Source organism: Nanorana parkeri, unplaced genomic scaffold (assembly GCF_000935625.1).
Source record: "Nanorana parkeri isolate BGI_ZX_2015 unplaced genomic scaffold, ASM93562v1 scaffold581, whole genome shotgun sequence".
Taxonomy (NCBI): domain Eukaryota; kingdom Metazoa; phylum Chordata; class Amphibia; order Anura; family Dicroglossidae; genus Nanorana; species Nanorana parkeri.
In genome coordinates this window covers 300,268-312,630 of record NW_017306849.1, presented here as the reverse complement: position 1 = coordinate 312,630, position 12,363 = coordinate 300,268, and positions in this window count along the sequence as shown.

The window sequence follows — 12,363 nt, the reverse complement described above, 5'->3', positions numbered from 1 at the left end:
ATATATATGTGTATCTATATCTATATCTATATATAGATATATAGTATATATTATTGTATTGCTCTCTATATAGCAATATATAGCAGTAACTATCTTTCCCTGAAAACACTCTGTGAGATCTCCCAATCTACTCCAAGTCTACACACAATAAAAAGCTGTTGGGAAGCCCAACCCCAGTTTAAAGGCCAGGAAGTGCATGATTAGTAATTGGCTGTTATGGTGGTGAACAATTGCAATAGTTTGCCACGTTTTTTTCAAACTCATGATCATCATAAACCTGAAACTCATCCCTAGTGACAATCTCGTTGTGCTCCAAAACTCAAACAATTCACTGGAAGATGATCAGATAGCGCCTTGCTCCCTCCCTCTTGGAGTGACATCTGTCTTTCTATGACCTCTCTATGTGTTAAGGTTTCAATTTTTTTTCCATTTAAGCCACATTTGATATAAATTTAAAATATCCATACTTGTTAGTGGTAAATTGCACAGAACAGATAATAATCACAAAATTTGTAAATTAAGATGTGGACTTCCCACACTTTGGAGTACCCGGAGGAAACGCACACAAGCACAGGGAGAACATGCAAACTCCATGCAGATAGTGACCTGGCTGGGATTCAAACCAGGGACCCCCAGTGCTGCAAAGCAGAAGTGCTTACCACTACACCACTGTAAATTAATACTAATGAATACTAACTAATACTAACTGACAAAGCAAATGTTGCTATTTTGTGCAACAGTTTCATGATGCTAACACAATTAAAAGACTACTAAAATCCTAAAAATCCCCTGCAGTAGCAACATGACCTATCCAAAAGCGTTGGGTGAATGCACACCTCCAGCTTGCTGATTGGACAATAAAGTAACAGCAGCACATCGAAGACATCATCCCTCTGCTGATTCTGTTTTTTCCTTCTGTCATTTCGTTCCCTGTCAGTACATGTGTACGCAGAAGGGCTTAGCTAGCTCCTAGTGCTACCCCACCCTTCCCTAGTCCAGGGGCGGACTGGGCCGGGGGGCAGGGTGGCGATTGCCCCCTGGGCCTTTCTGCTGCCTTTAAAAATGGCCGCTGCCCGCAGCCGTCATGGGGCCCGTCACTGGCCCCCGCTAAAAGAAGCCTCCGACCGCCGGTGCAGTGGCTCCCTCCCTCCGCTGCCTCTCTGCCACTTGCACCGCTACAGATGCGGCTCTGTACTCGGCGGCCGCTCGCTCCTCAAGACTGACCTCGGGAGGCCCCCGCGGGCGACCCTCTACAGTGCCAGATCCAGCCATCCCGGATCGCATACTGATGGCAATTGCCACCCTGCCCCCCGGCCCAGTCCGCCCCTGGCCATACTTCTCTTTAAGGTTTTATGTACCCTCTTTCCCTGAAGTGACTATACATTCACGCTTCAGATTCAAGTTCGTAATCATCAGGGGAGGTACAGTTCCGTTTTATTCGTAGGAACTGTCCCGTCGGTATTCCCTGTTTCAAGGGTTTCGGATGATGGCTCATAGCATGAAGGACCGTATTAGCTGCTGAATGTTTACAATAGGTGTTCGCTATCAGTTTATTCCCCTCTAATTGGATTTTTAGATTTAGGAAAGATATTTCTCGTGTACTCGATGTATATGTTGGATGGATATTTCGATCATTCATATTTATTTCAGGGACAAACTCCCTTAGTTGGTCAACTGTTCCTGTGATCTGGACAGGAACTGTTGGTCAACTGTTCCTGTCCAGATCACCAGAATATCATCAATGAACCTGAGCCACGTTTTAACATGGCTCAGTACATATAGTGTCTGTAGATTATCCATCTCCCAGAGACCCAGATAGGCCCAGGGTGCCCCCATCGAGGTTCCTCTTATCTGTCTGTAGAAAGACCCGGGAAATTGAAAAAAGTTATTATGCAGTGCAAAATCCAAGAGTTCCACAATAAATTATTTTTGAGTGGCAGCACTGGGAAAGAAATACTCCAGAAAGAACATCACTGTTCTTAGACCATGTTCATAGGGGATAGAGGTATAGGGATAATGCTAGATGGTAAAATATAAAAGACGCCAAACATGTCAAGCTTTAAAATTGCATGCACCAGCAAAATCGCAAAAAACTACCATACCCAAAATTGACCATAGGCGACGCTTTAAAAGCTTTTACCGCTCATCAGTTTAGTGTTATCAGTGATTAATGGCCCTATTACTATTATTGCTCTCACTGCGACATTCGCGGCGATATGTAACATGTGCAGCGTAATGGGTGCAATCGTCGTTTTCACACGTATGCACACCCGATGCATTTTGCATGTGTATATGTATGGGTGGGGACTTTTAAAAGAAATTGTGGGGGGGTTTTTTTTTTTTCATGTGTAACTTTAAATTATTTTTTTTGCAACTTTCATTTTTTTTTCAATTTTTTTTTCCACTTAAATTTATTGCCATCACATGGGGGATAGCAAAGAGGATGTGACAGTTTTGAAAATAATCGTTAGCTGCAGCTCTAGCCACGACTCATTCTCCCCAAAAAATGTCCACGCGTCGATTGAGTGTTCGGGTTTCGCTAGAAGAAAAAAGGTGGCAACCCTATGTGACAGGTCCTCTTCATGAAGACAGCAGGGGTCTCCAAGACCCCTAATGTCATCTAGGACCCCCCGAAGAAGCTGATAAAGCAGAGATCTGCTTCATCAGCTTCTCTCCAGCATCTGAAGCTGGAGAGTGACACAAGAATGCAGAAGTGATGTAATCACATCATTTCTGCATTCTGACAGCGGAAAGGGGACCGGAGGGAGTTGTGTACCGATCTCCCTCTGATCCTCCCCCACAACCAGGATCCAGGGAGCCCCCACTGACCACCAGAGTAAGGTAAGGTGACACATTGTTAAAAATAAAATCCGGGGACATTTTTTATTGTCCTCGGGAACATAAAATAAAACATACATTTTTTAATACTCACCTGATGCACCGCCAAGTGCAGCCTCCCGTCTCCCATGCTGTTAGAAGCTTGCGCGTGCTGTGTGCAGCTTCTGAGAAGATACGCTATTAGCGTAATGGGCGCTTTGCAAAATGCGCAGCCAGCTTCCTCGCTACGCTAATAGCGTATCTTCTCAGAAGCTGCGCACAAGCTTGTTGGTGGATAGAGGGATCAGGTGAGTATTAAAAAAAGAAAATGTTTTATTTTATGTTCCCGGGGACATAGTTTGTCAGGGGACGGTCTTCTCAATTCGGGGACGGTCCCCAGAAATCGAGGATGAATGTAGAGCTGCAACAACTAATCGACCAAGTCTATTATAATTGATGGTTGGAAAAGTTCTCCAAGTTTTCAATCATCGATTATCGGCTTTCGATTAGTTGGCCCTGTTCACGGCTCTACACACGCCGCATGCCGCACCTCCTCCCCGCCTCACGCTTGCCGCTGGGCTTTGTAGTCCTCTATCACCGGTGCCATTCTGCATTGATTGCTGTATCACAGTTTTACACTTTCCATTTCACAATATTGCACAACACACTTTTTTTTTCTTCCACCGCTCTAAGCTTGCCCCTGTGATGGACTACAATCTCAATACAAACTAGTAGTCCATCACTGGAGCTATTTTTTTAAATCCCGATTAACCGGTTAATCGAACTCAATAATCGGCTAACTAATCGATTTTGAAAATAATAATTAGCTGCCGCTCTAGATAAATGGTCACCCTACACCAGGGATCCCCACTAACCACCAGGGATCCCCCACTAACCACTGGGGATCCCCCACTAACCACCAGGGAGCCTCCACTGGCCGCCACAGAGCCACCACTAATTATTAGGGAGCCCCTACTACTTATTAGGGAGCCCCTACTGGCCACCACAGATCCCGCACTGACAAACAGAGTGCCCGCACTGACCACCTGACAGTCCGCATTTGCCACCTGAGAGCCTAATTAGGGAGCTGCCTCTACTGCACTCACACGAACCCATGAAACTCTCTGGACCCCTGGTGAGAGCACGCACAACCCTCCTGAGACCCTGGAGACATCGGGTGGCGAACCGAGAGCAACAGAGTATTTAGCGTCATATTATTCTACATTGCTGTAATATGTATTGCTGAGATTTGTAGTTCTCTATAGCTGATGCTGTTCTGCATTGCTGTATAATGGTATTGCTGGGAATTGTAGTTCTCTATAACTGTTGGTAGTCATTATTTCTATGATTTATAGTCCTCTATAGCTAATGGTATTCTGCATTGTTGTGTAATGTATTGCTTGGAATTGTAGTTCTCTATAGCCAATGCCATTCTGCAATGCTGTACAATGTATTTCTGAGATGTGTAGTCCTTTATAGCTGATGGTATTATTCTACATTGTTGTGCTGAGATTTGTAGTCCCTCTACAGCTTGGAGTTAGTGGCAGAACTACCAGGTTCGCAGCAGTCGTACACGCGCACAGCACTGACGAGGCATCCCTACACTACCAATGTGCTTGTATCTTCCTCAAACGATAAATGTCTCTACCGCGTCTCTTCCAGGTGTGCATATCATGAAGAAAGGGGGTCATGAAAACAGCTGATTCGGATGACTAGGCCCCACTGGAAGTGACACAGTCGAGAAAATGTATAGGATCGAGAAAAATTATAGAACACTGAATTTGACACTGTCCGGCCCCTCCCACTAACCTCCCACTAACCTCCCACAGCTCACAGCCTAGAAGCATGGACAGCCAGCGGCGGTCTACAGTGGGCGAGAGTGCCTAAGTACCCCCTTTGCCCCCTTGGACATAATGCAATACTTGCAATAAATTTGATGGATTAGTGGCGTTTTCGTATGAAAAAAAACGCAACATGAAGACGAGCCAACGAAAATTTGTTCTGTCAATCGATGAAATTCGGCAAAGTGATATTGCTAACAAGCGCTAATTGAAACCCACAAGGGACTGTGCATGATGGGGCAGTTGTATGAAAATCGAACGACGGTTCGATCATCGTACGAAAATAATCGTTCGATAATCGTAAGGTGTATGGGTACCTCTATACTAGTTGTATTTCTTGAATGAATGCAAAACTGAATTCATTGGCATTTTTTTACATCTTAAAGGTATGCTGCATATTCACCAAACTTGGGCTTTGTCTGCAGTAGAGGGGATGTTTCTAAAATCTGTCTTTGAACAGAGAGGAAGAAACAAGACATGGACATCGTTAATAAAATAAAGAAGAAAAACTTTTCGGAGTGAATGGCAATAAATTATAATCTATGTTATACCACAACCACCAATGCTCAGAATACCAAAACATTTCTGCCTTATGAAGGCAGCATGTGGGGTGTGGGAATTTAACACCCAGAACATCTTGTAAATTTGATTTGCAGCTAATACAGGATGATTTAGGATTTGCTGAGTAATTTATGAAGTGAAGAATGAAAAGTTTTTACAAGCATTCTGTGGATTAAAGGTATTTTAAGAAAGCCTTACGATCAGGTGGATAAAAGTTGTAAAAAGTGCATAGTAGTTTCTTTACATGGATTCGTGTTTATTACAGAACAAACAGCTCATTTGGTAAATGCTGTACAATGCAATCCATCTGTGCTAGGGAAATAGACATGCACAAGTACAATTCTACGCCTAAATACATTTAGGGCCCATTCACTCCAAAATTGCAAGGAAATTGCATGTCAACGGAGGGTCTGTTTTGTCGGCTCAGAGGGTCAGAGTTAAACGGTAATTACGAATGAATGTATGTTGCAGAAAAGAGACATTAAATGTTTACTATTTTCTTTTTAACTTTTGACAGTCCACAGGAACAATGGGGAAAAAAAACAGTGTGCGGCTGTCACGCCTGTTATGGATGAGGGGGTTGTGGATCGCAACTGCGGAGGCTTTTCAGTCAGTGAAACCCTGGTTTCACTCTCAACTTAACGGAGAGTTAGGGGTTCTTGCATCACAGCCTCAAATTAAATAATCTCTGGTTTTAGAGCGGGTTTATTCCTGCATAAGCCCTACCCCTGAGCACCAGTGTAAATTTGGGATCTACTGAGTAGCAGGTGAGAGAGGGCACAAGTCAGTACAGCAATGGTTCACTTTCCCAGCGAGTAGCAAGACTTAAAGGTGTAGGTGGTATAGTATACAGTCTCTATGAAGGGTGTGCAACTGCACTGAATACTTGCTGTTTTGAGGGTTAACGTGGATGTGAAGAGCTGGGGGCCCTTTTGGAGTCCGGTCCCAGAGTGGGTGAGTGACAGGAGTAGGCTGGAGGCAATGGAGGGTCCCAGGAGACAGCAGGCGTTCTGGCTCAATAGTGCTGTTGCTCGAACTCGACCTCACCCTGTACGTCAACCAGGGGAGCTGGAGGAGGACTCTTGTCGGGAAATGGGTTAGGCCTGAAGGGCTTAAGGAGCAAAACGTGGAATGAGGGGTGTATCTTCCAGTCCGGGGGTAGTATCAGTCAAACAGCGTTGGGATTGATCACCTTCTCGATTGGGAAGGGTCCAACGAACTGCCGGCCTAGCTTCCGTGAGGGAACCTTAAGTCTCAGATTTCTGGCGGAGAGCCACACGATGTCACCGATGTGGTACGTAGGAGGGGCTGTTCTGCGGGAATCGTAATAGCGTTTCTGTTTTCCCTGTGCTGCCTCGAGGTTGGAACGAAGAATCCCCAAGGTCTTCTGTAAGGAGGAGAAGTAGTCCTCCAATGAGGGAACATTGTTTGGCAGAAAAGAAGTGGGCAAAGTGTTCGGATGGAAGCCAAGATTCACGTAGAACGGAGAAACTTGGGTAGAAGAACTGGTAGCGTTGTTGTACGCGAATTCGGCGAGAGGCAGAAACTGGAACCAGTCATCTTGGAGATGGGTGCAATAGCATCTGAGGTACTGCTCGAGGGATTGGTTAACGCGTTCCGTTTGCCCGTTGGTCTGGGGGTGATAAGCAGTGGACATGCGATAGTCGATTTGCAATGTATCACAAAGGGTTTTCCAGAAACGAGAAACAAACTGGCTCCCCCTATCAGAGATGATCCGAGAAGGCAAGCCGTGTAGCTTGAGTACCTGGGCAACAAAAGCTTGTGCAGTCTCTTTGGAGGTTGGTAATTTTTTCAAGGGGGTGAAATGAGCCATTTTTGTTAGCATGTCGACTGTGGCCATAATGGTGTTGGCACCATCGGACCTAGGAAGGCCGACTATGAAGTCTAGGGAGACGGCCTCCCTGGGTCTATTGGGAATAGGTAAGGAGGTAAGCAACCCATAGGGAGGTCTTCTAGAGTGTTTGCTGGTAGCGCAAGTTTCGCAGGTGACTATGTATTCATGTATGGTTTTTGCCATACCTGGCCACCAGAAGTTCCTTTTGACAAGGTCAAGAGTCTTCGATACTCCGCGATGACCCGCCAAGGGGCAGTCATGGTGTTGCTTGACCACCAAAGGTTGCATCGTAGGAGGCACGTAGATCTTGTCGTTGTTGAGGTATAAGCCCTCGCGTTTGAGACCAGCGGGAAGAGAGGATGAGTCCTGAGAGATGCTTTGTTGAAGTAGGTGCTTGAAGCTAGTGGTCGTCCCTATAAATCGGTCTGCGGGAATGATGGAGAGAGGAGGATAGTCGTCGGTTTCATCTTCATTCATGCGAGATAGGGAGTCTGCTTTCACATTCTGTGGACCAGGACGGTATGAGATGTGGAAGTCGAATCGATCAAAGAAGAGGCTCCAACGGACCTGACGGGAGGACAAGGTCTTGCACGCCTTCAAGTATTGCAGGTTGTGGTGATCAGTGAAGATGGTAATGGGGTGCAGGGTACCCTCCAAGAGGTGCCTCCAGTTAGCCAATGCATCCCTGATAGCGAGTAGCTCTTTTTCGCCGATAGGGTAGTTTCTCTCTGCCAGTGTGAGAGTCCTAGAGAAGAAGGCAACCGGGTGCAGTGGTTCAGAAAGAGAAGGCCGTTGGGAAAGAACCACCCCTAGGGCGAGGTGGGAGGCATCTACTTCCAGTACGAAATGACAGTCAGGGTTAGGCAGTTGGAGGATTGGAGCAGAGGTGTACCTCTCTTTTAAGGCGTCGAAGGCCACTTGGGCCTCTTTTGACCAGGCAAAGGGAATCTTCGTACTTGTTAGACTCATCAATGGCTTCACGATCGCCGAGAAGTTTTTAATGAATTTTCGATAATAATTTGAGAAGCCAAGGAAACGTTGTAGAGCCTTCCTGGAATGGGCGACCGGCTAGGACAAGATGCAGTCAACCTTAGACTGGTCCATTTGAATCCCATCCAGAGTGATCCTGTAGCCAAGGAAGGATATGGAGGTTTGGTCGAATATACACATCTCCAGCTTGACATAGAGAGAATGGGCTCTGAGTCTAGACAGGACCCATCGGACATGTTTCTTATGTTCTTCAGGGGTATTGGAATAAATAAGGATGTCATCCAGGTACACTATAACACATACATCCAGTAAGTCACGAAAGATGTCATTGACAAAGTGCTGGAAAGTTGCAGGAGCGTTACACAACCCGAACGGCATGACTGTGTATTCATAGAGGCCGTACCGAGTTCTGAAGGCTGTCTTCCATTCGTCGCCTGTGCGTATCCTGATCAGGTTATAGGCCCCTCTGAGGTCCAGCTTGGTGTAGATTTTGGAAGTCGGTAGTCGTTCAATCAACTCAGGAATCAGAGGTAGTGGATAGCGGTTTTTCACAGTGGTGTTGTTGAGACAGCGATAATCTATTATGGGGCGTAGTGAGCTGTCCTTGTTCCTAACAAAAAACATCCCAGCGCTAGCGGGGGATGTGGAAGGCCTAATGAAGCCCTTCCTCAGATTATCGTCAAGATAGGTCTTAAGGTGTGCCAGCTCCGGTTGTGACAGGGGGTAAATTCTTCCCGTAGGGATGGGACTACCAGGAATCAACTCTATAGGGCAATCGTAGGGGCGATGTGGAGGCAGTGGGGGTGATTTACTAACCTAAACACACGCACGCACCAGGTGCGTGTGATTTTCACACAGCAAAACGTATTTATCAACCAAAAGTCTCTAAAAGCATATTTCCACTAATGCCATATATGGAAAAATCATGCACATGATGCATATATAATGCTGCTTCACAGTTTAGACCAAAATGGTTAGCTCATGCATTTACATTCCTGCATTCATCAACGCAAGCAACACAACATAGAGCTAATTTACACAACATTACCTTGTAATTCATGCTTGGCTTTGCACAACACACCTGCTGGGTGTGTACACACTACAAAGGTGTTTAGATTCCACCCATAGATCATGCTGGGAGGGAACACACTACAGAGGTGTATACATGTTCGTGGTGTGTTTATAAGGTTAGTAAATCAACCCCAGTGTCTCAGCCCTGCGTTTGCTGAACACGTCTGAGAAGTCTAGGAGATGTGATGGGGGGACCCCTGTCTCTGAATCTGTCGTAAGGATGGGGAAGACAGGGTAGCAAGTCTCCTTGCAATACTGGGACTGTAGGAGAAGCGTCCTTTCCGACCAAAATATGGCGTGTTGGTGAAGGAGTAGCCAAGGGAGGCCAATCACAATCGGGAACAAGGGAGATGGGATGATATTGAATACAAGGTATTCGGTATGCCCTTCTCCGCAGGTAACCAACAGAGGTTGCATTTGGGAGGTCACTGGCCCTGAGGAAGATGTAGACCCATCAATAAAGGTGACGGACACATTTATTGGTTTTGACAATTTGTGAATTAATGAAATTGCTGCAAGCCCCCGTGTCCACCATGGCGTCAACGGTGATCCTCTCGTGGTCTCACTGTAGGGAGAGAGGGATAAGAATATACCGGTTAGAGAGGGGCTCACCATGGTTCACCTTGCAAATATGTGAAACGTTACCTTCAGTCTTCTTTTTGAGGAGTGGACAGGTAGAGACCATGTGGTCTGGAGATTAGCAGTACAGACATAGGTTGCGGGCTCTTCTCCTCTCCTTTTCTGCCTGGGAAAGCGGCCCCCGAATGGCCCCTATTTCCATGGGCTCGTCTTTATGGGGCGATCTGGATCTCCTAGGAGGAGGTGGATTGTAGGAGTAAGCACGTTCCGACCTTCTTTCTCGGAGACGGCGGTCTATGGAAATGGATTGCAGAATTAGGTCATCTAGGGTGGTGGGTAGTTCTATGCGGGCAATCTCATCCTTCATTGCGTCGGAGAGACCAAGACGGAACTGGTTCCGGAGAGCGATGTTATTCCATTGGGTCTCTCTGCTCCAGCGCTTGAACTCCGAAATATAGTCCTCCACAGGTCTCCGACCCTGCTTGAGGTTTCTAATGGCGTTCTCAGCTGTCAGCTGTTTGCTGGGATCCTCATAGAGGAGAGACATGGATTCCAGGAAACAATTGAAGGACCCCAACAGCTCACCTTCCTCTTCCAGGTAGGTCTCAGCCCAAGCTCTAGGTTCTCCCTTTAGGTATGAGATAAGGGTAAGGATTTTTACTCGATCAGAATAATAGGTGCGTGGTCGTAGCTCAAACATTAAATTACATGAACACACGAATTGACGGTAGGCCTTCCTGTCTCCGGAAAAGGGTTCAGGGGGGCAGACCTTTGGCTCTGGACGCTCCCTGGGTGGGGCGGCGTTAGCGTTCTGATTAACGCGGATACGGAGAGTCTCGTTCTCGACTCGAAGCTCCTGCATGGAGGCCGTAAGTGTTTCGACCCTTTGTGAGAGTCCGACAAGATGTTGTGCAAGTTCCGCTGGATCCATTTATCGGGTTCCACTATTATGTCACGCCTGTTATGGATGAGGGGGTTGTGGATCGCAACTGCGTAGGCTTCTCAGTCAGTGAAACCCTGGTTTCACTCTCAACTTAACGGAGAGTTAGGCTTTCTTGCATCACAGCCTCAACCTAAATAATCTCTGGTTTTAGAGCGGGTTTATTCCTGCATAAGCCCTACCCCTGAGCACCAGTGTAAATTTGTGATCTACTGAGTAGCAGGTGAGAGAGGGCACAAGTCAGTACAGCAATGGTTCACTTTCCCAGTGAGTAGCAAGACTTAAAGGTGTAGGTGATATAGTATACAGTCTCTATGAAGGGTGTGCAACTGCACTGAATACTTGCTGTTTTGAGGGTTAACGTGGATGTGAAGAGCTTGGGGTCCTTTTGGAGTCCGGTCCCAGAGTGGGTGAATGACAGGAGTAGGCTGGAGGCAATGGAGGGTCCCAGGAGACAGCAGGCGTTCTGGCTCAATAGTGGAACGCCATGCTTTCTCGTCTGGGCGCTTATATAGTGCTGGATGAGTGGGGAGGAGTCGCCGAACGGATCGGCGCACTTCCGCGTTCCAAGGTGGAACGCACCCGGCCTCCGAACCCGGAAGTGATGAGCGTGCGATCCACTGTGGAACGCAGCGGCGGATCCGAGACGCGGCTGGCTCCTGATGACTACGATCTACGGCGGTGGCCGTTACAGCGGCCCCCACATCCCCCAATTCATACCAGTCCCTTTAGGTCTGGTAGGAATTTTAGGAGGGACCCCAATAGCAAAAAAAGCCAAAATCCCGTACCAGACCCTTGATCCGAGAAGCAGCATGGCAGAACAGGAAAGGGGGGGGGGGTGGCCGTGTGCCCCCTCCTACACCATACCAGGCCATATGCCCTCAACATAGGGAGGGTGCCCCCTGGCAAGCCACCTTGTCCCCATGTTGATGAGGACAAGGGCCTGTTCCCCACAACCCTGGCCCGATGGTTGTGGGGTCTGCGGGCAGGGGGGCTTATCTGAATCTGGGTGCCCCTTTCATAAAGGTAGCATCCAGATCCTGCCCCTCTTGTGAATGGGTAAGGGGTAGTTGTTACCCCTACTCAATCACCAAATAAACTAGTAAACTAGTAAATAAACACACCAAACCATCTTCAAAGGGGCTTTTATTTTTAAAAAAGACACCAAAAAAAGGGATTTTAGGGGGGTCCCAACACTTTTTTTGGCATTGGGGTCGCCCCTAAAATTCCTACAAGACATAAAGTTTTATTTTTTTATTGTAATATTTAACAACACAAGTTCATTCCGAATGACATTTGGGAAAAATTTCAGATGTATCCAAATTTTTATTGTCAAAAGTTCCGTTACGTGCAGATACGTTCAGATTCATTATTTCTTTCAATCAAATATGCCGATGTTCGTCAGAATTTACATTTTGGACAAAAGGAATCTTACATGTCTAGTTACTGCTGTAGAGTACGATAAAGAGCTATATACAAAGAGATTAATCTATCAAAACAGGAGCAGCTGTGCATGGCAACCAATCAGCTTCTCTCTTTCATTTTCAAATCTTAACTGAACAAACTGAAAAGAGAAGCTGATTGGTTGTCATGCACAGCTGCTCCAGATTTTGTCTGCTCCGGTTTTAAATTCCCGCCAGAGTGTAATATTCAGAGCAGTTCTGATTGGTAGCAGGCCGTGTTAGGAAAATAAAAGTCTTTATTTTCTT